At 39.3% G+C, this 26516-nt stretch overlaps 1 long non-coding RNA gene across 5 annotated transcripts in view; it reads left to right on the top strand.

Annotated features, from left to right (window-relative positions):
* The first annotated feature begins 4386 nt into the window (after nucleotides 1-4386).
* Nucleotides 4387-26516, top strand: part of LOC101010243 — a 95786-nt gene continuing 73656 nt past the window's right edge. For 4 of the 5 annotated variants that reach the window (XR_649720.4, XR_004184919.1, XR_004184918.1 and 1 more), the window contains exons 1-3: nucleotides 10956-11661; nucleotides 22072-22183; nucleotides 25053-25220. This is a non-coding gene — a long non-coding RNA (uncharacterized LOC101010243). Of the gene's footprint in view, nucleotides 4643-10955; nucleotides 11662-22071; nucleotides 22184-25052; nucleotides 25221-26516 lie in introns of those variants that run through there. The other variant, XR_001904785.3, reaches the window with a different exon arrangement.

The raw sequence follows: 26516 nt of genomic DNA, 5'->3' as shown, positions 1-26516 counted from the left end.
AGCCTCCCGAGTAGCTGGGACTACAGGCGCCCGCCACCTCGCCCGGCTAGTTTTTTTGTATTTTTTAGTAGAGACGGGGTTTCACCGTGTCAGCCAGGATGGTCTCGATCTCCTGACCTCGTGATCCGCCCGTCTCGGCCTCCCAAAGTGCTGGGATTACAGGCTTGAGCCACCGCGCCCGGCCGTGACATTACTTTTAAGCCTATTTTCCTAGTGATATTATAACTCAGACTGGTTGTGTCTAAAACATGAAAACATGAGAAATGAAAACACTGGAAGTAAATTGACCAAATAGAGGTTTGACTTATCTGAAACTTCTTTTAAATGTAAATATAATTAAGAGAGTCACCGTTTTAAATTCAGTGGAAACATACTTAATTTTTAAGAGTAACTTAAGCAATGTATTTTTTTCAAGCCTTCCTATTTTCAGTGTTTTTAATAAAGCATGTCAGAAATAAGGTTACCTAGTGGATTAGAGTATATCAGTTCAGGTCCTTAGGGTGATTCGGCATATTGCTACCTGGGCTTTTATTTATTTATTTATTTATTGAGACAGTCTTACTCTGTAGTCCAGGCTGGAGTGCAGTGGTGCAATCTCACCTCACTGCAACCTCTGCTTCTTGGGTTCAAGTGATTCTCCTGCCTCTGCCTCCTGTGTAGCTGGGACTACAGGCATGCACCACCACACCTGGCTAATTTTTTTTTTTTTTTTTGAGATAGCAGGGCATTCTTAAGAAACATTCTCTAAACTTTAGATATCTCCCATCTTCCACAGATTCAAATATACATTTCTTGGTTGGAAATTTTAAATGTTGTTAACTATCTGCCAACCATCTACCTCAATTAATATTCTTGAGACCACTTTTAACAAATCAGTTGTTCAGTGAATGTTCCTCACATTGTCTGTTGGTTCATAAGTCAGCTCAAATCTGTTTAAAGTCCTTTCTGGCCCACAAATGGAGGTTTTGTCATCCTCTGGCAGTTAAGTCACAGTTTGTCTTGTAATGTTTCTTCTCTTGCATTTATTATACCAGTTAGCTAAGTGACATTGAGCAAAGACCATCCATCTCTTGTCCTCAATTTATGTGTAAAATGATTACTGAAATTTCTTCTCTACCTTTAAGAAGACAATTACTAGATTCATACTTGTCTCCAAAACCTGATTGTCATCTCCTTGCGGCCTGAAACTTGTTAGTTTGAAACAAACTGTAGTGATATAGTGGGACACTTCAGAGCACTGATGTTCACATTTGTAAAACGAAATAGGTCACTAGGAAATAATTCATACCCTGAGTGCTGAGATGGGGGAGCCAGAAAAGAAAAAGGCTGCCCTGCCCTTTACTCTCATAGTCAACACTGTTGTGTTGTGTCACTGTACTAGCATCATCCCATCCTTCACTGCAAAAGCCAGATTTTAAGTCATCCATCTGTGTCTCCCCTGGATTCATATGCTTCAAGGGCAGTTGACTCCATCCTTGCCTGCTAGGATTGAGTTTAGATTATGGACACACATGCTCGTCCAATCCAGCAATTAACATGGTCAATGGACATGTACTCCAAAAGGAGCCATTGAGATGTTGTGGTCTTCTGGCAAGGCCTCTTAAAAATGAGACTCAGAAAATAGATAGTTCTCTCTCTTCTGGAGTTTGACATTATCTTAAAGTGATGCACAGAATTTTGAGGTCATCTCAAAACCTGAGGATGAAGCCAATAAACAGGATGGCATAGCCAAGAGACTCTCAGAAAAGCAAAGGGAAAGTCCTCACGTAACACCCCTTACCTCTGGACGTCTTACTTGAGATAATTTTTCTTACTGCCTAACCATTTTGAGTACGACTTTTCGTCGAAATTATGAGCGTGGCTGTTACCTCTCTGGACTTTGTGAACAATAGTGTCTTGATTTAACTTCACCCAGCTCATTCCATGTGTATTTCATTATCTGAGAATGCTCATTTCAAGCCTATGGTTTACTTCTCTCACTGTGACATTCCAAGGTCAGAGGGAACAAAGAGTACATGTATGTGGCCGAAAGTAATTCCTGGGCCAAATCAGACACAACAAACACACTGGGTAATGAAAGGTGAAATGAGTATAGTTTTCCTTTCAGGGATCTATTTTTTATTATAGCTCATAATTCATTACACCAATGTTATGCTCTGTAAGCATCAGAGTTGAAATCCTGGAACTTAAAAATAGTATGTATTGGGTTCAAATATAGCTGTTTCGTGTGAAAGCAGGCTGAGTCTAAAAGAGCCTTGTTTGGCTTGTTTAATGTAACTTTTATATTTGGATTTTATGTTTAGTGAGCAAATTCTTATAAATCGTTTTAGACAGTTACTTTAGTTGTCTACTGAGAATGGGGACAATTTAAGTTTGAAGGTGGTAAAGAGGAATTATTTTGCCATTTTGTTTCCTTTGAGGAGGAGGAAGGAAAGAATGAGATATGTTTATGTTGTTGCAAATGTTTCTTAGTCTAATGTTCATAAAGGTGGATTCCGGTTGAATAACCCTACTGCTTAATAGTCTGTAACTTGCACTATAACTGGAACCATTTTTTAAAGTATTATTTTGCAAACCTGTCAAGAATGTGATTCCTTTTATTTATTTATTTATTTATTTATTTTTTTATTTTTTTGGTGTGATTTTCAAGCTTCTTGTCAGTGCATGCTTTGACACCTTATTGCTGGAGAAGCCAAATTGCTTGGTAACTTTTAGTAATATATTGCATATAAACAGTTTTAGTTACATTCAATGTTAATATGTAAATTCCGGTTGTTAAATGATCCCAGTTTTCAGGCTGATTTTTAGCTGAGTACATACAAACTGCATAAAATGATCTGTTACTTATTCTCATCTTGGATATGAGTTTCCAAAGAAATTATAGTCCACAAAAATAGGACATTGTGGTATATTTTTATTAATCTTTAGAGCAGCCCTTTATTCTGAGATTACATCTTTCTACTACTTAGTGTTTCTAAAATGAAAAATGATAGTAATTTTTAAAAATGACCTTAGTAAAGTTAGAAGTTGACAGTTTCTTGTATCTAATAACCTTTTGAAGTCTGGAAACATTACATCTAGTGGGAGGTGAGTAAACTGAAGTTTCCTCATTAGACAGCTCATGTAAAGGCAGATAGATAGAAAGCAAGTATTAGAGTCTCCTCTCAATCAATAGATTTCTTCTTCCTCCACAAAGTTTTGTTTGAGTGGAGTTACTGGAAGCCATGTTATATGATATAACTGTAAAGTTAAATGCTTTAGTCACATTGTTAAATAGAACTCATTTTTTATCAAAAAGGGCTATTGACTTAAGAGATCTATCAGGTGACAGTTTGTATTATTGTGACACCCATGCCTGTAGTAATTTCATTACTCTTTGTGTTAAGAAAAGATAGACTCACAAGGTGGATGATTATCTTGGCATTTTGGTTACATCAGTGACACTTCTTTCTGTACATATGGGGAGATCAGATTTAATCTGATGCTTGACACTCACTAAGGAATAAGAAGGTCAGTTGGGTTACTGAGGGTTTTTGTTTTGTTTTGTTTCAGAAGCATCAATATAAAATTTATCATAGCAAGGAGAAGTGTCCAAATTCAAAAGGAATCATACTAGTGTCTTGGCACTGTCATCTTAATAAATTCTTTTTTGCTGAATGTATTTTTTCATTCTGTTGTTTACCACTGATCTTGAGTTAAGCCACCAAAGAAGGCCCCAATTATGCTAGTTATCCAACTTTGCAAAAAACAACTTTTTTTTTTTTGAGACAGTCTCACTCTGTCACCCAGGCTGGAGTGCAGTGGCAAGATCTCAGCTCACTGCAAGCTCCGCCTCCTGGGTTCACGCCATTCTCCTGCCTCAGCCTCCTGAGTAGCTGGGACTACAGGCTCCGGCCACCATGCCCGGCTAAGTTTTTATATTTTTAGTAGAGATGGGATTTCACCATGTTAGCCAGGATGGTCTCGATCTCCTGACCTCGTGATCTGCCCACCTTGGCCTCCCAAAGCACTGGGATTACAGGCATGAGCCACCGCGCCTGGCCGCAAAAAACAACTTTTAATAGAATATTTTCTATTTTATTTCACTAATAATACTGTCTCATGATACCCATGGATTTCCCTTATCTCTAATGTGAGATATTGTAAAAACCTTTTGTTCAGTGCATACACCTGTAATCCCAGCACTTTGGGAGGATGAGGCAGGTGGATCACTTGAGGTCAGGAGTTTCAGACCAGCCAGGCAACATGATGAAACCCCATCTCTATTAAAAATACAAAAATGAGCCGGGCATGGTGGTGTGTACCTGTGGTCCCAGCTACTGAGGAAGTTGAGGCAGGAGAATCGCTTGAAGCCAGGAGGTGGAGGTTAAAGTGAGCCAAGACCAGACCACTGTACTCCAGCCTCGGCAACAGAGCGAGACTCCATCTCTAAAACAAAACAAAACAAATAAAGCCGTTTTATTCATGTGTTTGTTGCTTTAGAGTTTACAAAGAGTTTTCCTGTTCTTTATCTCATGTGACTCTAACAACAACCTTTAATTAGTGGGTGGGAAGAGCACATATTTTTTATTATGAATATTTTTATTATTTTACAGATAAGGAAACTGAGAGACTAAAACACTTGGGTGAGGTTACACCACAAGTAAGTGTTGGAATGAAGACTTGAACCTAGGATCATTGCCTTTAGTAGAGTTCAATGTTTCTCAAATTATTTTCTATAGAACACTAATCCCACAAGATATTTATGAGGACGATGCTCATGGTCAAATGAGTTTCACATATATGTCAATACAGTATGTTCCGGTTGGATGTTTACAGTACCTGTTACCAATAAGACCAGTTTACCTTTGTTCAACCTGGTATTAATCAAGTTTGTTTGAATGTAGAATCCCTTTTGAAAGCAACAACTTTAAATATCCTAAGAGATCAGTATTTCTTAAAGTACACTTTGGGAGAACGTTAGTGTAGTAACTTCTATGCTATGCTGCACTAATCTTACATGGGACTTTTCTGTATGGCACCTTGTAATTTAAACTTCCTACTCTATTGTAAAATCCTGTCTTCCTGAAATACACCAACATAATCCTATTGATCACTACATTGACAGCATCTTGATAATATCTTAGAGGGAGAGCAAAGACAGGATATTTTCGGTTCCTTGAGGGTCTGGCTTATGTTGGGTCTTTTCATTTGGGAGCTTATGATTGGACAAATTTGTGGATAGGATTTTAAAGTGAATCTTGGCTGGGCACAGTAGCTCACACCTGTAATCCCAATACTTTGGGAAGCCAAGGTGGGCACATCACCTGAGGTCAGGAGTTCAAGACCAGCCTGGCCAACATGGTGAAACCCGGTCTCTACTAAAAATACAAAAATTAGCCAGACGTGGTGGCATACGCCTATAGTCCTACCTACTTGGGAGGTTGAGGCTGGAGAATCCCTTGAACCCAGAAGGTGGAAGTTATACAGTGAGCTGAAATCGCACCACTGCACTCCAGCCTGGGCAACAAGAGTGAAACTCGGTCTCAAAAGTAAAATAAAATAAAATGAAGTGAATCTTGAGAAGTAGACATTCAATGCTATATTCTGAGAAAGGAGTATATACTTTGATGAAGGTGAGATCAGTAGTTTAGTGTTCAGATAAATGATTATGATATGTTCAGTAGTTTGGTATTCAGATAAATGATTATGACTATGTCTTGAAATGAACAAATAAAATTATTTGCAAATTTACCTTCCGGGTAAATTTCCTAGAATATTAATGCTATGTGAATGAAGGCAGTTGTTGATATTGACAGTAAGCTGTGTGGGTGCAGATGGTTTCAGTTCTTAGTATAGCCCCATATAACATAATATGAAATATGTATTTGGTCTTAGCCCCCCAGTTCCTGACACAGAGTTCCTAAAACTCTTGCAGTTTCATTAGTGATGGGGTGATAGGAGTATCTTTTTAAATCTTACTCCTTGTTCTCGACGCAAGAGCTTCTCAGAAACTTGAGATCTCCAGAGTGAATAGTGAGTGTCTTTTTATATTTTAATGAAAAGAGTGGTGCTGAAAGCCCCTAAATATTATAGCTTCAGGATAGGGACTGGTTACCAGGGGAATCAACCTTGTGATGAGAAGACTGAAACTTTGAACCTTACCCCCTGACCAATGATTGAGTTAATCATACCTATGTAATGGAACCTCCATAAAAACCCTTAATAAAGGGGTTCTAGGAGTTTCTGGGTTGGTGAACACGTGAAGGTACAGGGAGGGTGGTATGCTTAGCACATGGAAACTTATATCCCTTCCCACATTCCTTGCTACCCTATGCATCTCTTTTCTGGCCGTTCCTGAGTTGTATCGTTTATAATAAGCCAGAAGTAATAAGCATTTCCTGAGTTCAGTGAACCATTCTAGTAAGTTACTGAACCTTAGGAGGGGTTCATAGGAACCCCTGATTTATAGATGTCAAAAATATGGGAGGCTTGGGCTTTTGATTGGCATTTGAAGTGGGGAAAGAGGGGCAGTCTTGTGGGAATGAGCCCTTAACCTGTGGGGTCTGCACTGTCTCTGTATAGTCAGTGTCAGAATTAAATTGTAGGACACCCTGCTGGTATCCACAGAGAAATGGAGAATTGCTTGGTGTGGAAAGCTCCCATACATTTGGTGTCAGAAGTGATGTGAATATAGAGGAAACAGTTTTTCTTTTTCTCCCCCTTATTGCCATTCTTTGGCCTGAGCTGATGGATTCACTACTGGGGATGTGATCAGTCTAGATATTCACTGCTATTTATAGTCTCATGATCATGTATCATTTCCCAGATGGTTGTTTCAACATTCAAGTGTTAGGTTTTTCTGTTCTTTTTGTTGGATGATCATTTGTTTAATCATGTGGTAAGACAACAGTTGGACAGCAGCATTTAAAACTTGAGAACACACCATCTGAGCCCCTGTAACTAAAATATACCAAGAGAAGGATTATGATCAGTTTGTTGTCTTCCTGTAAGCCGTGACTCAAGAGTGTCCAAATTAAGCTAGAAGAACAGATTTTTTCTCCTATATAATGAGATGCAGTACCAGGTATGGGATTATCAGTCAAATCATAAAGTTAATTAATTTTATGATTTTTTGGTTACCTTACCAGATCTCTTTAGTATTGTTAAAGATGGCAGAGACATCTGCAGGGCTTTAAGCACACCATTTCCCCCTAAAAGAGCACATTTTCTCTCAAGACACCAATATAACTAATGGGCTGCTTTTGAGTTCCATTTTCTGAACTTCTTGGGCAAAGAGTTCTATAGTTGTGGTTGCATTGTTTATTATAGCTTTCCTGCTTTTCTCATTCTGAACCATAGCATGCAGGAGCTTCTCTACCTCTAGGCCTCTTATAAAGTGAAGAGGCTTGAAGACAGTAGAAAGCAATCCAAAATTTGAGTGATTAGGGTTTCTATTCTTAAACCAAGACCCATTTTCTCTCCTTTCATGAAGCTATCTCTTTTTCCAAGAGGGTAAATTGATGAATCAAAACAGATCTTGGGTGATAACAGGGACTATCCTGAGGTCAGTTAGGAGTTTACCAAAATAACAAGCCTCTGTCCAATTTGCAGGTAGTACCCAGTAGGTTTTTGTGTTACAAATCCACTCACTGGTGGCCACTTAGTCGTCTGGTTTTTGTCAAAATACTCCTATGGGTATTGTCAAATCCTTTTGCTATGATTTGGGGCCATTTATGAAGAGTGGTCTGGCTCCAGGCAATGAAATTTATGGTGTCAAGACTATTAATTAGGTTGTTGTAAAGTGAAAGAGAAGTAGTGTGTTTTACTTGTCAAATTGAGTGATGTGAGATAGTCTCCAAATATGTATAATCTGTTCCCTAGTTCTCTTTCAAGCTTTCTGTGAAAGTTTGTATACAAAAGCTAGCTCCCACAAAAGGTCTCAAAGATCCCAAGCATAGTTTTGGTGGAGACAGGAGCTTTTTTGTTTGTTTGTTTGTTTTTTTTTTTTTGATAGGCTATTTATCCTTGTATTTTACCCAGAAAATCATTTGATCTCATTACAAGGAAATGGAACCAATGGAAGCTGGGTGGCTCCTCCAAAAGGAAAATGTGTATAATCCCAACTCTCAGTTTAATTGTATGCTTTATTTAGCCAGTTCATGAGTAAGTTATTTCTTTCAGAAGACTAAGTCTTTGGGTTTCAGGTTGTATGAAACTTGTTTGGGAAGATTTGAGGGAAAGGCTGCTCCTATCTATTGATAAGACTGGATGTTTAGCATGAGTTCCTTGCAACATTTGGTCCTGTCTGCTTGCCAGTAGTGTGTGGAGTTTAGAATCAGATGTAATTTTCCTAGATGCCTGGGCAGGCCTGTATTTACTTATAAAGCAAGAGTTGATAGACCCCAGTGGACTCATTGAAGCTTATGGGAATATCTTAGACCATATAACTTTGAGAGTCTCTGGGAACTTTGCAAAATTGAGATTCAGAGTTTTATTTATTCTTTACTTTTCTTGGATATTGGGGCAATATAGATAGGGAACTTTCTGATTAAGTGGAGGGGCTTTGCAAAGCTCTTTAATAACAGTCCTAGAAAAATTGAGGCCCCTGCCACTAGAGAGATGTTTGAATTCCACAGGTTGGCAATATGACATCAGATATTTTTTCTACTGTAGAGCCATAGCTCCCTAGCAAGGAAAGGCTTCAGTCTATCCTGAGAATAAACAAACAATGGACAGGACATATTAAAAACTCATTGCAGGATGTACTTATATGAATCCATTTGGAGGTACACAAAGAGGCCCTTTGTGGTTTTGGGGTTTCATGAGTGCTAGGGTCTTAGCAAAAGATGCCTGTCTTCCATAGTGACCAGCCAGAACACGTTGTTTAGCATTTGTGTTATCCCTTTTTGGGATGAGTTTCAACCTTGATAATAACTACCACCTTAGGAAGTATTAGAGCACTTAAAAGTTCTTTTAATCTGCCAGTCTTAATTGGATTTCCTGCTGAGGTCAAAAGCCTGTATTGTAGCCAAAGCATTCTAAAATCATGGACTACCTGTAAAAGCATATCCTCTATAAGTTAAGCTCCTTTATTGCTAAATAACCAACAAGCTAAGCAAAAGGATTTCATAGGAGGTAAGCCCACTTGTGAGAAATGTGTATTTCCAGCAAGCAACAAAGGTTGTATATAGCATGGGACACCTTCAAGACTACCATCAGAACTATAGACTTAGTTTGAGGGACACTGCTAAACTTGATGATGCCTCATACTATACAACCTGCAGGCTTTCTACGGGCAGAAGGTTTTACCAGTAGTAAAGAGAAAGACTGTAGTAAGCTGTTGGCGTCTAGCAATTCATACGGGCTTGAGTCAGAACATTAAAAGCTTGTTCAGATCTTCCTTGTACAAATAGGCACAATGATTTATGATGAGAAAACCCAGAATACGATGTTGGTGAAGAGCACAACTTGGCTGTTTTATCACAGAAATAACCATGTCAGTGTGTAAATGAATGAGTGTTGCTTTATTACAGTAACACTTTATTTACAAAACAGGTGGCTAGACATGGGCCTTACAATGAAATGAATTTTCTCTTACTGAAGAATTTAGTCCTTTAACATTTTGTTACTGATACATTTGCAGTCATTTCTACCATCTTACATTGTGCTTTGTAATTGTCCTATTTTTTATATACATATTTTTTCTCTTTTGAATTGATGGGTAATTTTTTTCCAATTTTTTAATTAAAATTTTTTTTAGAATTCCATTTTCCCTCCTATTGAAAATGATGCCATTTTAATTTTTTTGTGGTTCTCCTAAAGTTCTAACAAGCATATTAATTACTATTTTTGCCTACCTCCTAATTTACATGCTATTGTTTATTTTAATTCTCTATATAAAATATGTATTTGTTTAAAAATATAGAATTTAAAATTATATATTATAATTTATATATTATATGTATATTTGTTTCGGTTTTGTTTTGAGACTGAGTCTTGCTCTGTCACTCAGGGTGGGGTGCAGTGGTGTGATCTCAGCTCACTGCAACCTCTGCCTCCTGGGTTCAAGTGATCCTCCTGCCTCAGCCTCCCGAGTAGCTGGGATTATAGGTGCCCAACACCACGCCTGGCTAATTTTTGTGTATATATATATATATTTTTTTGAGACAGAGTTTCACTCTCGTTGCCCAGGCTGGAGTGCAGTGGTGCTATATCGGCTCACTGCAAACTCCACCTCCTGGGTTCAAGCGATTCTCCCACCTCAGCCTCCTGAGTAGCTGGAATTGCAGTTGCCCGCCATCACACCCCGCTAAATTTTGTACTTTTAGTAGAGACGGGGATTCACCATGTTGGCCAGACTGGTATCAAACTCCTGACCTCAGGTGATCCTGCCGTCTCGGCCTCCCAAAGTGCAGGGGTTACAGGCATATATTTTTAGTAGAGACAGGGTATCACCATGTTGCTCAGGCTGGTTCTCAAACTCCTGACGTCAAGTGATCCTCCTGACTTCAGTCTCCCAAAGTGCTGGGATTACAGGCGTGAGCCACCACAGCTGAGCCTAATTCTCTACATTTTAACCCCACAATTTAGGTATTACTATTGTTGTTGCCTTATGCAGTCAATATTAGTCTAGATTTTCCTACATGTTTTGCATTTATTATGCTCATCATTGGTTCTTCAATCATGGACCTTCCTTTTGGGCTCATTTTGCTGCTTTCTGGAGCAGACCCTCTGAAGTTTTGAAGCCAGTCATTAAACTAACTTTTTTTTTTTTTTTTTGAGATAGAGTCTCGCTCTATCACCCAGGCTGGAGTGCAGTGGCACGATCTCGGCTCACTGCAAGCTCTGCCTCCCGGGTTCACGCCATTCTCCTGTCTCAGCCTCCCGAGTAGCTGGGACTACAGGCACCCATCACCACGCCCAGCTAATTTTTTTTGTATTTTTAGTAGAGGTGGGGTTTCACCGTGTTAGCCAGGATGGTCTCGATCTCCTGACCTTGTGATCTGCCTATCTCGGCCTCCCATAGTGCTGGGATTACGGTGTGGGCCACCGTGCCTGGCCTAAACATTTTATATGCAGTCTGTCTTTTGTTGTTCTGTAGTGTCTAGGTATAATTTTTTTATTCAGTCTTTTTAGGATTCATCAGGATTCTTGAATCAAGATTTTTGACTTTCAACAGTTTTGGAAATTTTTCCACTATTATGTCTTTGAATATTGCCTCATTCCTGTATTCTCTACTAATTTCCTATTAGAGATATGTTAAACGTTCTCCCTCTGTCCCCAATATTGATTAATTTTTCTTTTATATTTTTCATCTCTTTATTATTCTTTATCTTAAACAATTTCTTTAGAACTAACTTCAAGTTTATTATTTCTTCAGCCATACCTAAGCTTTCATCTCTCTATTGAGTTTCTAAATTCAATGATATATTTTAAATTTCTAGATGCTCTATAGATGAAATCTGCCTCTCCATACTCAAAGTACTATCTTTTTATATTTAAATATATTCAATGAAATTATGTTCTCTCTTTCTGTATATATAGTCACGGTGAGTCTGATATGGTTGTTGGTGTTCTGCTGAGTGTCAGTCATGTTAATTTGTCTCCTCTTGTGTGTACAGGTTTTTGAGCTTAACTTGATATGTCATCTGTATAAATTTTTGGAGACCAGGCTTCAAGGTATGTTCCTCTAGGATTTGTACTTATTTCTACCAGTCACTTGGAGGTGTTTTAAATTCTCACCTTGGGATTTTTCACACCTAAAGGTTGTACAAATTTTGCCTTGGTGTACAGGGCCAGTTTCTGGATAGAAACTCATGGAGGAAATTTTTTTTCTCTTTCTTTTCTAGAGCCAAGGTGAAATAGGCACTTTTTTTTTTTTTTTTTACTATCTCCGTCTCTGGGGGCTAGTTCCTGGTTCCACTGAGGGAGTTGCTGGTGGGTGTCATCTGACCTCTCTCGAGCTAGGCTTTTTCTCCAGTGCCTCTGTTTGCATAAAGACCAATGAACTAAAGACCCAGTCCATCAGTGACAGCAGAAGCTCCAGTGGTAGCTGTTAGCTCTTAGACTTGGCTACCTCACTGGATTCAAGTTTTTGCTTCATTTTTAGCTTTGAGGAGATTCTCAAATGCCCAGCTGTGAATTTAAGGAAATTTAAAAATTTTTTATCTAGAACTTTTAGGCATCTGTCGTAGGAGTTTTTCTCAAATTATTCACTCCACTAAATTGCCTGAAACAGAAGTACACCTCTGGTTTTTTTTGTTTTTGTTTTTGTTTTTGTTTTGAGACAGCTTCTCACTCTGTCACCCAGGCTGCAGCAGTGCAGTCTTGGCTCACTGCAACCTCCGTCCCCCGGGTTTAAGCAATCCTCCCATCTCATATGAGTAGCTGAGATCACAGGCACGCACCATCACACCTGGCTATTTTTTTTGTATTTTTAGTAGATATGGTGTCTCACTATGTTTCCCAGGCTAGTCTCAAACCTCCAAGCTCAAGTGATCCACCTGCCTCCGCCTCCCAATGTGCTGGGATTACAAGCATGAGCCACCATGCCGGGCCTACTCCTCTGTTCTTTTTGTATTGTTGGTTTATACTTAAAAAAACCTTTTACTATGACTTTAGCGGTGTTTTAGAAAATTAAAGATTAACAAAAAGCTTTTATTATTGAAGGTCATTCAAATATTGGGGCCCTCTTTATACTAACGTACAGAGATGATGATGTCACAAACACAATTGAGTTTAAGGTTATAACTGCATCCTTAAATGAAGTGTGATGCTTTTTCCCTCCCTTTTACTATCGATTATTAAGTTACTTGGGTTTGGCAGCTGAGTCTGTGTGTGTTAGGGTGTGTTCTTATGTCATTTCACTCATTTAAACTATTATAACCAATAGCTTCAATTGATAAATTCTACTCACTTTAGTAAAAATTTAAAATGCTATAAAATAAATATTGCAAAATTATAAATGTTGGGACTTCTGGATATGCTTTCCGTAATGTTAGTCATAAAAGGCAAGAGAGTGACCTTTTCATGGGGCAGAAGACAAATTGCAGAGAAAATGCTTGGAAGCTATCCTCTGAAGATCTTATTTAGATAAAAATGTAAGTTATGCAGCAGAGGACAATACAGTTTATTAAGCTGGTAAAAATAAAATTTCTTTTACCTTGAAAAGGGCACGTTTGTAACAAGTTTTATGCCTAAGTTAGGACTGACTCAGCAACAAATTCTCAGTCAGTATAGTAAAGTACAAACCTTATTTATTTGGGTTGAACAATAGAATCGGGAGTTCTGAACCTGTGATCTGGGCTTCATAGGACCTAAGATCCCTGAAATTTTGTGAAGGTTTGCAAATATATTTATATTCATGCATTTTTCCTGGGACCAACCTCCTTGGCCCTCACTCCCTCTTTGGCTGGGTACACTTGTGCATTGTTTGAATTATATGGTGCTCCTGGCCTTACTGAAGTGGGGTTTACTATTTGAGAAAACATTTTAGAAAATGTTAAGCTTGCATCTCATAGTTTGAGAAACTCTGTAAAAGATAAATGGAAACAACATGATTTGACATATTGAGGAAACATGCCTTATGGGTTTGGGATTTAGAAACTCAAGTCATCCTTATCAGTTGCATTAAATATGGAAGTGAAGAAAGTGAACTCATCTGAGTCAAACAGTGTTTTTATCTTTTCATTTACACTAAAATCCTTTGTGTGTGTGTTTACCATACTTGGGAGGGGCCGTTCATCCCAGGAGAAGAAGCCCTTTTGCCCAATTATTACTGGTTGAGGGTGTCTCGGTTCTTGGTGTTTTGAACAAAGAATTGGACAAAATGCACAAAGCAAGGAAAGAATGAAGCAACAAAGGCAGAGATTTACTGAAAATGATACCACACTCCACAGGTTGGGAGCAAGCCTGAGCAAGGGCTCAAGGGCCCAGTTACAGAATTTTCTGGGATTTAAATACCCTCTAGATGCTTCCATTGGTTACTTGATGTATGCCCTATGTAAATGAATAGGCTAAAGTGAAGTTACAAAGTTATTTACTCTGTGTATGCCCTGTGTAAATGAAGAGGATATTTCCTGTCATAGCTGAAGTGTTTCCATTTGATTTAGTTCTAGGAAGTCCTTAGGTTCCCTGCCTCCAGGTCCTATTCTCCTGCCTCACAATTATCCTCAAAACCTTGCCTGATTCCTTGAAGCAGATTTGAGACACACTATGCTTAGTGGTTGACTGTTTCCAGCTGATTTTTCAGAGTAGCAAGGAACTTGGACACTGGTTATCTGTAGTCTTACTTCATAATTCCTTTTTTTTGGTCTTAAGTGGCTAATAGATTTTTTTTTAAAAAAAGAACAAACGTCATAAAGGAAACCTGGGGAGAAAAAAAAGCAACAAAAAGTTTTGTGTGCAGATTATAAAATAATGTGATTGCAGTTGGTTTAAGTTGTTAGGCAGCTGTTTTGTCAAAAATTAACAATAGGGCTGAGTTTATTTTTGTTAACAAATTAGACTTTTGCTTTGATTGTGTTTTTTTTAGGTTTCTCTGCTTTTTTGTTCCTCGCATAAATGAACCAAATATTTTCTCTCTGATATTCCACAAGAGAAATCTCTCACTTAAAAAAATAAATTGTAGGACTTGTCTTTCATATAAAAAAATCTGAAATACATCTTTTTCTGTTCTAGGTCAAAATGATTTCATTTTTCATCTTTGTTGTTGACTAATGATGGACTTCCTTAGGAGCTTATATGTATAAGAAGTTTTTGAGCAGTGCTTATGAAGTCTTTTGATAGCCTTTTTTTCCATGTAGCATGAAGTAAACCCAACCTGATTTGGTTCCTGAGCAATCTTCATGGGCAAAGAATGCCATCTTTGCTTGTTCTATCTGTAATGATTGGCCTATATCTGGTATAGATGGTTCACTGGATAGAATTGTCATTTGCGGACATTTTTATGAGTATTTTGTGAACTTAATAATGTACTGCCACTGATTGGTATCTGTTCCGTATTTGTCCTTGACAAGGTTGTCCTGAAACTTGTTCTTAAGGGCAAGCTTGTATCTTTTTCTTGGCTTGAGTCTCTATCACCCTCTTCCCACTTCCTACAACCCCCTACCATCCTCCAAAGCAGAACAAGCTTGCACAACTTGTGGCCTGCCAGCCCCATGAGACCCAGGGCAACTTTGAATGTGCCCCAACACAAATTCGTAAACTTTTTTAAAACATTATGAGATTTAAAAAAAAAATTTTTTTATTTTTTGGCTTATCAACTATCAGTAGTGTTAGTGTATTTTATGTGTGGCCCAAGACAATTCTTCTTCCAAGTGGCCCAGGGAAGCCAAAATATTGGACATCCCCTGGTCTAGAACAAAGGCTGATGAGCAAGAAGTTTACTTAGTAGTGATCCCATTGTGCTAAAGTGAGGGATCAGGAGAATTGAACAGGGAATGGCGGTGGTGGTGGGTGGGGAATACTGTGATGTATTATTGAGTTCTTAAATTGGATGACTGGTACTCAATCTTCATGGAATCTTCTTTTAAATGTGTCTCAGAACTGTTTGCCTGTGGAACAAAAGGAAGAAACATGTATCTATTGACATCTGTCTCCTATTGCTTAAGTCTGGCCAGGCAAGCATTAACTCCAAGGGGTGAGACCAAAAGGATTTGCACCTCTCATTTGTGGTACTGAAGATATGTCCAATAAAATTCTGTGGACTTATTAGGACCAAGCTCAAATCTGAGTACATAGTGTGCATTCAGTGACTACTTTACTGGCTTGAAGGTTATGGCTCTGAAAATAGAAAAAGCACAAGTAGCACATTATTATTTCTATTTTTCCCAAATCTGCTAAACAAATAGGTTATATTTTATGATGTTTTAAGCAAAATATTGTTCTGATTTCTTTTCTAGTGTCCAACATTCTTCCTACATAATTTATACAGTAATATCTGTAGAACTTAAATCCAGTAACAGTAAGCTCTTCCATATGGCCACTCCCTTCAGAAATGTACCACATGGCAATGTTTTCACCTTATGGAACCAGTTTTTTTGTTTGTTTGTTTTTTGTTTTTTGTTTTTTCTTTTGAGATGGAGTCTCACTCTGTTGCCTAGGCTGGAGTGCAGTGGCGCGATCTCGGCTCACTGCAACCTCTGCCTCCCAGATTCAAGTGATTCTCCTGCCTCAGCCTCCTGAGTAGCTGGGATTACAGGTGTGCACCACCACGCCCAGCTAATTTTTGTATTTTTAGTAGAGACAGGGTTTCACCATGTTGGTCAGGCTGGTTTCGAACTCCTGATTTTGTGATCTGCCTGCCTCACCCTCCCGAAGTGCTGGGATTACAGGTGTGAGCCACAGCGCCCAGCTGGAACCACTTTTTTTCCTTAGCTTTAAAAACCTTTTATTTTGAAATATGTATAGACTTATAGAAAATACTTCAAAAATTAGGAAATTAACATTGACATCATAAACTAATCTGCAAATAATTCAAATTCCAGCAATTTCCCTACTAATGTACTTCTTCTGGTCTGGGATCTAACCAGAATTCCACAATACATTTAGTTGTCATGTCTCTGTAGTCTCTGTAATCAGTCTTTGTCCTTCATGACCACTTATTTTGTAGATCATCCCTCTGTTGGGGTTTGTTGTTTCATCATGATTAGAGTGAGATTATGCATTTTTTGCAATAATGCCACAGAAATGATGGTATGCCCTTCTCAGGGCATGATGTCAGGGGGTACATGGTTTCAAATGTCTTGTTACTGGTGATGTTTACTTTTTTTTGAGACAAAGTCTCACTCTGTTACCCAGGCTGGAGTGCAGTGGCAGGATCTCGGCTCACTGCAACCTCTACCTCCTGGGTTCAAGCATTTCTCTTGCCTCAGCCACCAGAATTACAGATGTGTGCCAACATACCCAGCTAATTTTTAAAAATTTTTAGTAGAGGCAGGGTTTCACTGTGTTGGTCAGGCTGGTCTCGAACCCCAGATCTCAAGTGATCTGCCCACCTCAGGCTCCCAAAGTGCTGGGATTACAGGCGTGAGCCACTGTGCCCGGCCTAGGTGATGTTTACTTTGATCACTTTATTGAGATAGTGTTTGTCAGGTTTCTGCACTATAAAGTGACTATTTTTCCCTTTGTAATTAATAAGTACCTTTTAGGGAGATACTTCGACACTATGGAAATATCCCGTTTCTAATACCGTTAATTTTAGCATCCACTGATGGTTCCCTGCAACAGTTATTAGCGATGATATTTGCTTAGTAGTGATTATTTCCATCATTCCTTCCACATTTATTAATTTGAAATGCTAATTTATTTTTTAACAATTTGGACTTATGAGCATAATCTATTAGTATCATTATGTATATTATTGCTCAAAGTGTTTCCACCTTAGCCATTAGGAGCTCCCTCTAGTTAGCTCCTATATCCTTTTTTAGCTACCCCTGTCATTTTTTGAGCCCTCCTTTCTGGCATCAGAAGCTGTCCCAGGCTCATCTATATTTGCTGTTCTAAAGCTGAAATCAACTGTTTCTCCAAGGAGCTTTGGTTCCTTATATTAGAGACTGGTATTTAGAAACCAAGATCCTAGAGCTAGGTGTGCTCACTGCTTCTCGGAAGACAGAGCTTGGAAATGTATGTATGTGTATTAACCCATGTATGCACACATACATAGTTCTTTTGGTTTTTCTTTTTATAATAGTCAAAATACTTACAGTCGCTCTTTCCATCTCACCCTCTTCATTTGTCTTATTATTCATCTGCAGTACAATTAAGTTCACTGGTTGCTGTTTATTCCATTTTGGGTTGTCCCCCTCACATCCTGGTTTATTTTAATCGTTTATTTATTTTGGGGGTATATAAAACATGATTTTAGGAGTCAGAATTATTTTAAAAGATACACTTAGATGGGTTTTACTCCCCCTTTATGACTATTGCCCTGTTTCTTTTTCCTATTCCCTTCTGCCCTGTTCCCACTTACTCTTAACCAGTCTCATTAATTTATGATTTATCCTTTTTTTTTTTTTTTTTTTGAGATGGAATCTCACTGTTGTTGCAAAGGCTGAAGTGGAATGGCATGATCTTGGCTCACTGAAACCTCTGCCTCCCAGGTTCAAGTGATTCTCCTGCCTTAGCCTCCTGAGTAGATGGAATTACAGGCACCTACCACCAGGCCCAGCTAATTTTTTGTATTTTTAAAACACAAAACCTTTTTGGTAGAGATGGGGTTTCACTGTGTTGACCAGGCTTGTCTCGAATGCCTGACCTTGTGATCCGCCTGCCTCGGCCTCCCAAAGTGCTGGGATTACAGGCGTGAGCCACCGCACCTGGCCAGTTGATTCTTTTGTACAAATGAATATACCTATGAAAGAAAAAATACGTATATATTTAGATTCCTTTCTGTTTTGCATGAAAGGTAGCATACTGTAGATACTATTTCATATTTTACATTTTAAATTTAATGTGTCCTGGAAATCACTCAATATAAGTTCATAGAGATCTTCATTCTTCTTTATAGCTGTATAGTATTCCACTGTGTTGGATGCATTATCATTTATTCAAACACTCTTCTATGTATGAACATTGAGCATCTAGGTCGCTTCCAACATTTTGTAATTACAGTGCTGTAACGGATAACCTTGTGCATATTAATTTTGTATTGTTGGAGGTTGAACTTCAGAGTAGATTCCGAGAAGTAGAATTGCCGGGACAAAAGCTAAATGCATCCATGATTTTACTAAGAGTTGTTAAATTTCCTTCCAGGAGGGCTGTACCAATCTTCATTCTCACCAGCAATGTTCAAGAATATTCTCTCACAGCCTTGACAACAGAATGTATTGTCATACTTTTTAATTTCACCAATCTGATAAATAAGAAATGGTATCTCAGTGTTGTTTTAATGTCCATTTTTCTTTTTTTTTTTTTAATTTTTGTGACAGAGTCTTATTCTGTTGCCCAGGCTGGAGTGCAGTGGCATGATGCAGCTTTGAACTCCTAGACTCACGTGATCCCCTACCTCAGCCTCCCAAATAGTTGGGACTACAGGTGTGCACCACCACACTCTGCTAATTTAATTTTTTTTCTGTAAACATAGGGTCTTGCTATGTTGCCCAGGCTGGTCTCAAACTCCTGGGCTCATGCAATCCTCTTCCCTCAACCTTCCAAAAGACTGTGATTACAAGTGTTAGCTACTATGCCTGGATGCATTTTTATAACTATAAGATTTTTTTCATATATTTAAGGGCCATTTTGTGTATTTCATTTTATATATTTTTGGTTCAGTTGTCTGTTGATATTGGGTTTCTGGTCCTTTCTCCCTATTCAAAATCTCTTTACATATTAGGGATATGTCTGTTGCAAATATTTTCTCCTAGTTGTCTTTTGACTTTGTTTATGGTGATGATGGTGTTGCTGTTTTACCATGTGTTATATTTCATTTTTGTGTGGTCAAATTATCTTTTATTGCCTCTATTTTAAGTCTTAGTCTCTACACTGAGAACAGAGAGTAATTTACTCATGGTTTCTTCTAGTAATTGTATAATTTTATTTTTTGTACTTAGGTCTCTGATACATTTGGAATTTATTCTTTTGTATGGCATGAAATGCGGATCTAATTTTATTTTATTTTTTTCCAACTGTCTACCCAGTTGTCCTGGCACCATTTATTAAAAAGTACATCTTTGCCCCAGTGGCTTGAGATGCCACTTTCGTCACATGCTAAATTGGACAGAATCACCTGTAAAGTCCCCTTTTTGATATTTTTACTTTGTCATGGTGTGATTTGTCTTTTGCTATCTATTCATTGCCTGTGGCGACAAATGTTTGTTCTTCTGAAAGAATAGTTAATTATTGCAGCAATAATCTTGAAAGCTAAAGCAATTTACCGTCTGGCTATGTGTTTATAAAACGTTGTTACCCAAATTGAACCCACAGCTCTGAGATATTATTCCTTCTGTCTAAATGTTATCAGTGTCTGTTCTATTGTAAAATCATTAGGCTCAAATGAAGCTTTTTAAAATTAGTCTCAGTGCTACTTTGGAACCATTGTACTGAAACCTTGGAGAATGGTCTTATGAGAACTGGCTTTATTCATGTTTATTGTCTTTGACTCCTGGACTTGTTTCCTTCATTCAGCTGCTGGATCTAGGTAGACAAATTGTTATACCAGACTTTTGTCAGAGTAGATTCATTAGAATAATAAGGTAATTTAACTTTCATGTGCACCTGTATCTGGAGTACAAAGTTGCCTGGCAACAATGATGTCCTCATTAAAATTCAGAAAACCTCAAACAAAGTCCAGCCATTATTCTTCTGGAATGAATTTACATGTGAAGGAACGCCATGTTACAGAATCCTCCGTTTTCAGAAGAAATAATTAGTTATTTAGAGAAATAGATTAATAAAAGCAATGCAATATTGTACCCTTTTTCTATCTTATAAGGCCAGTCTTAAGTATTTGATTAGTGTCATAGAGCTGGCTTTGCTTGCAAAGCACCCCCATTTCTTGGGCTTCAAACGTCAGAGTATGTGGAAAGTGCCAGAGGAATTTTAATTCATTGCCTTTATTTTGTCTCTCTCTTAAAATACTTATCTCAAAGTGATGTAAGAAAGGTGCAGATAAAAATGAAGCCATGGCTTCTATTATGATTTTTTTCTTTGTAGTCATGTTATTCATACCTTTGCCCTGTAGAGGGAGCAAGAAGGTTATAGTTGTTAAGTAGTCATAATTCCTGAAGAAACTCAAATCTTACCTCCCTTACCTCCCCAACCCAGATGGAAATTTGTTTCAGCAGGTGGGGCTATTTCCTTGGAAATAGTATTATTTATTTCACTCCTCAAGCTCCCCACTCTGGTCCTTTTCCCCCATTAAGGTAGAGAGGCCTGTGAGTTCTTTTCTCCCAATTCCTACCAGCAACAAAAATGTTAAGAGAACATGGCCAAAAACTAAAGAGAACCAACCCTCCAGGTGGCTTCTGGGCTGAAAAGTTGGTATATCACAAGATCCTTCGTTGATAGAAAAGTCCAAGCTATTAGAAAATGCTGTTTCTCATTGGTCTCCTGCTTCACAGGAAGCTTTCTCCATGATGACTGGTCCCAAATAAATAATTATAACTTTCTCTGAAACAAAAGCCTGTACAATAATGATGACCTAATTTCAACATGTACATTTTCTCTCTCTTGTGGTTATTGCTAAATTCAAGATGGGTTTGTGGTGCCTGATTCTGGATCTTAAATGCTATGCTGAATCTGAGAGCTTGGCTTGGGCTAGGTTTGGGAGTGGTTGGGTTTTTTCTTCTTTGACCTGACGTGGGCTGGCCTATGGAGGCTTTCAGCCCCGGTGCCTTCCATGCACAGACGGAACCTTCCTTCATACTGTACAGTGGGCTTGACATACCATCTGTATGCTGCCGATTCCCAAATTTTTATCCTCATCTCTGACCTCTCATCTGAGTGGTCTATTTCATATTACTGGGATATCTCATTGGAATTTCAAATTTAATAGGTTCAAAACAGAATCCCTGACTTTTCCCACTGCACACCAGTTTCTTCCCCAGGACTCCCCATTTCTGTAAAAATGGACAACCAGCTATTACTGACTTACGAGTCATTTTTGGTTCCTCAGCTTTCTTCACCCCTACCATCTAATCCATCAGCTAATTTTGTTAGTTCTACCTCCAAAATATTTCCTCATCCTGCCTTCTTTTACTTATCTCTCCTACTCTCTACTCCACTTCCAACAGGTATCAAGCTATGGTTATTTCTCACCCAGAACATTAGGATAGCTTAGGAGGTATAATGATGGCCATGGTTTGGAACAATTTCATGTGCTTTTCTATTTTTCCTGAATATATCTGCCTCTGAGATGAGATAAATGAGTGCAAACTGAAAGTAAGAGTTAAGATTTGGCTTCTGACAATCAAAAATGGGGTTCTGCAGAAAGACAGTAGGCTTAAAAACTAGTCCTTATAGGGAGAGAAAAGATTTTATAAATGTTTTTATTTTTTTATTTTCATAGCAAGGAGTAGGCCTGGAAAATTAGACTGTGAATTTCTGCAATAACACATATTAATAGAATGTTTATTCACCATTAATGCTCAGTAATGAGGCAGCAGTTCAGAAGACGAGAGCTGTGATAATGAAGCGTGCACTCCAGCCTGAATAGATTTTTGGAGGAGGAAGACAGAGAGAAGGGGGTCAGAAGAGGTACATGGTGAGTTCAACACTCTGATCTTCCTTCTGGTCTCAACCCTGTAGAGTGGGAATTCTGTTAAATTCATAAAGGGAAACAGGGCAGAGAGGTTCCTTCCTTGCTTCCAGTCTGGGACACTGGGAAGAGATCACCTGGAAGCTCCTTGAGGGACCTTCTTGGCAAACCTGGAGGGTGACCACATGAAATAAATTCAGAGATGTGGTCAGGGAGAGTGATGGTCTAATTTGCATCCCCAATACTTCCTCTGTTCTCCCAAGACATGAATGCAGACCTAAGAGCTGACAAGGCCTACAAAGGCCTGTTGAGATAGGGGACTTACAGAGACTCAGGGGTTTGTAATGCCCGTGAGAGCTGAAATGAATGAGGCTGTCATACAAGGAGTCATTGGGTCCAACTGAGCTGAGAGGGAGCATAGACCAAGGTGCCTCCCAGCTGCAGCCTCAGCCATAGCCCCTAATGACACCATTGAGGGCTAATCACAAGGAGAACAAGGCACATTGCTGGGGAGCCAAAAGACCCTGCATGGTTTTAAGGACTTTTCCCCGAAAATCTTCAAGGTCATGTACACTTCTTTCTCCCCAGCACTATCCTGGGGGCCAGGGATGCTGCTGAAATCTAGAGACTAAGTATGTTTAGTGAAAGAGGCCGAGTTTTACCAAAAGAAAGATTTAAACTATTGTATTGATCTAAAGGTTATCCCCTGCTTTTTTGTTTTTCTATAGTGCATAGGAGCTAGTGAGCAAGAATAGATTAGATCTAGGGAAAGCAGAAGTGTAATTTCTCTGCACATGTGACTTCTGGGGTGGCTTAATCACACCCCTGCTGCACTGGTTCCTTCCTGCCTCCACCCTTACCACTGCTATAGTACACACTCACACAGCAGGCAAAGTGGTCTTTAAAAATGAGATCTGGTTCTGTCTCCTATCCCAACCTTCTAAAACACTTCCTGTTGGGCACAGAATTAAATAGCAGCACCTCACTATGGCATGGTAGGCCCCACATGATCTGGGTCCTATCTTCTGTCTGTCACACCTTATAGCTTGTCTAAGAAGCTCCAGCACAATGGCCCCTCTACTCCTTGAACAGGCTATGCTATTTCCCATTGCAAGCTTTTGCACTTGGTGATTATGCTGATGCCTTCCATTTGCCTTTCTATACCCAGTCTTCAGTCTTTCTCATCTTGTTCTGTGTGCCAGTAGGCTGATGGTGTGAATTGCATCGATGAACACTCTTGCTTCCTGACTTCCTGTTGGAATTGGCCAGTGGGAAGCACTACCAGGAGATCAGAGAGAGAGTGAGGAGGAGATATTTATTCAGGGTATTTACCACCGCACGCCTGCTCCTTCCTTGCTGGCTAGTCACCTGAGGCCGATTGCATCCCTTTACCAAAGGCCACAGCTCCTATCAGGGTTCCTCTCCATCTTTTGGTAGCCATTCCTCCCTTTGTCCCTGCAGGCCAGGGGTGCTCATGGTTCCCCCCACTTTTGGTAGCCCTGGGTTTGGTAGCCCTCGGTAGCTAGTTTCATTAAGCTCTGCCTGCGTATTTGCACATAGTCCCTTTTGAGTGTCTCCTGCTTCGTATTAGGCCTCAGCTGTCACATTGCTCCTTCTGTAGGCTCTCTGCATCCTGGTTCTTTCTCTTCCTTGAGCTCAGCTCAGATGTTACCTTCTGAGGCAGGAGTAAAGGGAGGGAAGAAAGGGCCCCCCCGACTCCTCTTCATCTCCCTGCCCACTCCCATGTCCGGCTTCACGCTTTTCATTGTGGTAGGAATACTTAATGTGAAACCTACCCTCTTAACAAGTTTTTAACTGTGCAACACAGTATTGTTTATGATAGGCACAATACTGTACCACAGATCTCCAGAACTTTCTTATCTCATGTGACTGAAACTTTATACCTGTTGAATAGCAACTCCCTATCCCATCCTTCCCTCCCCACAGCCCCTGGGAACCACCATTCTACTCTCTGCTTCTATGTGTTTGACTATTCTGGATACTTTATATAAATAGTGGAATTATGCAATGTTTGTCCTGTGACTCTGGCCTTCACCCTTTTTTTTCTTTTTCTTTTTCTTTTTGTTTTTTCGAGATGGAGTCTTGCTCTGTCTCCCAGGCTGGAATGCAGTGATGTGATCTCGGCTCACTGCAACGTCCGCCTCCCAGGTTCAAGTGATTCTCCCTCCTCAGCCTCCTGAGTAGCTGGGACTACAGGCGCATGCCACCGTGCCTGGCTAATATTTTTTGTATTTTTAGTAGAGATGAGGTTTCACCATATTGGCCAGGCTGGTCTCAAAATCCTGACCTTATGATCCGCCCGCCTTGGCCTCCCAAAGTGTTGGGATTACAGGCATGAGCCACTGCGCTCGGCCCCTTCGCTCTTTTTAACAACATATTTTTAATTTCTTGCGTTGAAATCATGATAATTTGACACTTTTTTTGCCATTGTTTTTTACTTGTCTCTTTTATCTGGACTGTAAGCCAACAATGGAAGGAAACTTGTGTGTTTCACTCACTGCTGTGTCCCCAGTGCCTAGAACAGGGCTTGTACATAGGAAGCAGGAAATAAACTTTTTTTTAAAAGAAATGAATAGGGAGCTGATTTTTCATGCCCTTGAGAAGCCAAGATCTCGAGGCAGGCATATGAGGGGATGTCAAAAGCAGGTCGGGAGGTCGTCTCACTTCCTTGTACTTTCATTGCCTCAAGGTGCCAACACTGCTTCTCAGGTACTGTTTGTTAACTGAACCACCAATGCTTAGGAAGTAGAAAGGAAGAAACGAAATAATTGTGTTTCAGATTGAGCCCTTTTTCTGGAAACATGGAAGAGTGTTCCATACCATCCAGTCTGTCTGTCACTTTTACCTATTTCAGGTGTGTCCAGTCTCAGCTGGGAATGGAAGATGCTTTGCATATCTTTAAAATCTTCAGGCCCTAGAGTTGGCGATAGTGCAGAAAGAATACCACAGAACTATTTTGCCAGAAAATGGCAGGTGCTCCGAGGGCTATGTTGGAATGCTTGGACTGCATACAAATACCAAGGTGAGTGCCTAGCAGAGTGGTTCTCAACATTAGCCCTAAGTCATAAACTCCTCCAAGGGTTGTTTTCAGGAATCTGTACTTTTAAAAGTTAGCGATGCCTCTGGGGCCGGGATGAGGGCCACTGGTCTGACATAAAGAGGATGGGTTCTGCTTAGTTCCATAAATTCAGGGAGCTAATTATGTTGTTTTAAATTTCTTGAACCATTAGCACAGGGCTGATGAGCCAAACACCTTTTATGTTTGAATCAATAGATGTTTCTTCCCATGTCTTTGGGAGTATTTCTCAGTAGCAGTTGGGGTCTTGAAAAGTTGGCATTTGAAGGCTAGTGTTGTTTTTTTGTTTATAAAATAAGAAATGGAGATTTGGAAAGCAATTTAGCAATCTTATTTGGCCACAGTGGCATTGAGACCACTGTCTTTCTCCCTTTAAGCCTCATTATAACTCAAGAGTCCATTGCATAAAGCTCTTTTTGTTGTAAAATGAGACCCCCCCATCAGGATCCTATAGACAGTTTTGTTTCCTCTTGTTGCTTTCAGTACCCCCATACTGTATTTCTGTAAACGGTAACCTTATCAGTGAGTTTGGCATTGCTGGGTAGCCATTGCTGTCTTCAGGAGCCTTCTTCAGCTCATTTCTTTTTTGTTTGTTGCTCATAAAATAGCAGGCATCTGTGCACCAAGCTGATGTATTCATTGGTCCATGTAATTTTTAGTCCTTGTATGCACATTTAGGTTGTACAGATTTACAGTAATATTACTGCTAGAATTCTATTATATATCTCTTCCATTTATATTATGCCATGAGTTTTTTTTTGAAGACAGGGTCTTACTTTGTTGCCCAGACTGGAATGCAGTGGGATGATGATGGCTCACTGCAGCCTTGACCCTCCCAGGCTCAAGCAATCCTCCCACCCCAGCCCCCAAGTAAGCTAGAAGTACAGGTGTGCACCACCACGCCCAGCTAATTTTTAAAATTTTTTATAGAAACAGGGTCTCACTGTGTTGCCCAGGCTGGTATTAAACTGCTGGGCTCAAGCAGTCGTCTTACTTCAGCCTCCCAAAGTGCTAGGGTTACAGATGTGAGCCACTGCTCCTAGCCCAAGTATTTTTCAGATCAACTTTATTGAGTATAATTTAAATATAATATTAATAAACTAGTGCAAATGATTGTACAGGTGGTTGAGTTTTTACAAATGCATTCATCTTGTAACTACTAACCAAAATCAAGATACCAAATACTTTTATTACCTCAGAAAGTTCCCTCATACCCTACTATGGTTAATCTATCCTTCAATT

This window comes from Papio anubis, chromosome 7 (assembly GCF_008728515.1).
Source record: "Papio anubis isolate 15944 chromosome 7, Panubis1.0, whole genome shotgun sequence".
NCBI lineage: Eukaryota > Metazoa > Chordata > Mammalia > Primates > Cercopithecidae > Papio > Papio anubis.
This window is presented reverse-complemented; position numbering and strand designations above follow the sequence as displayed.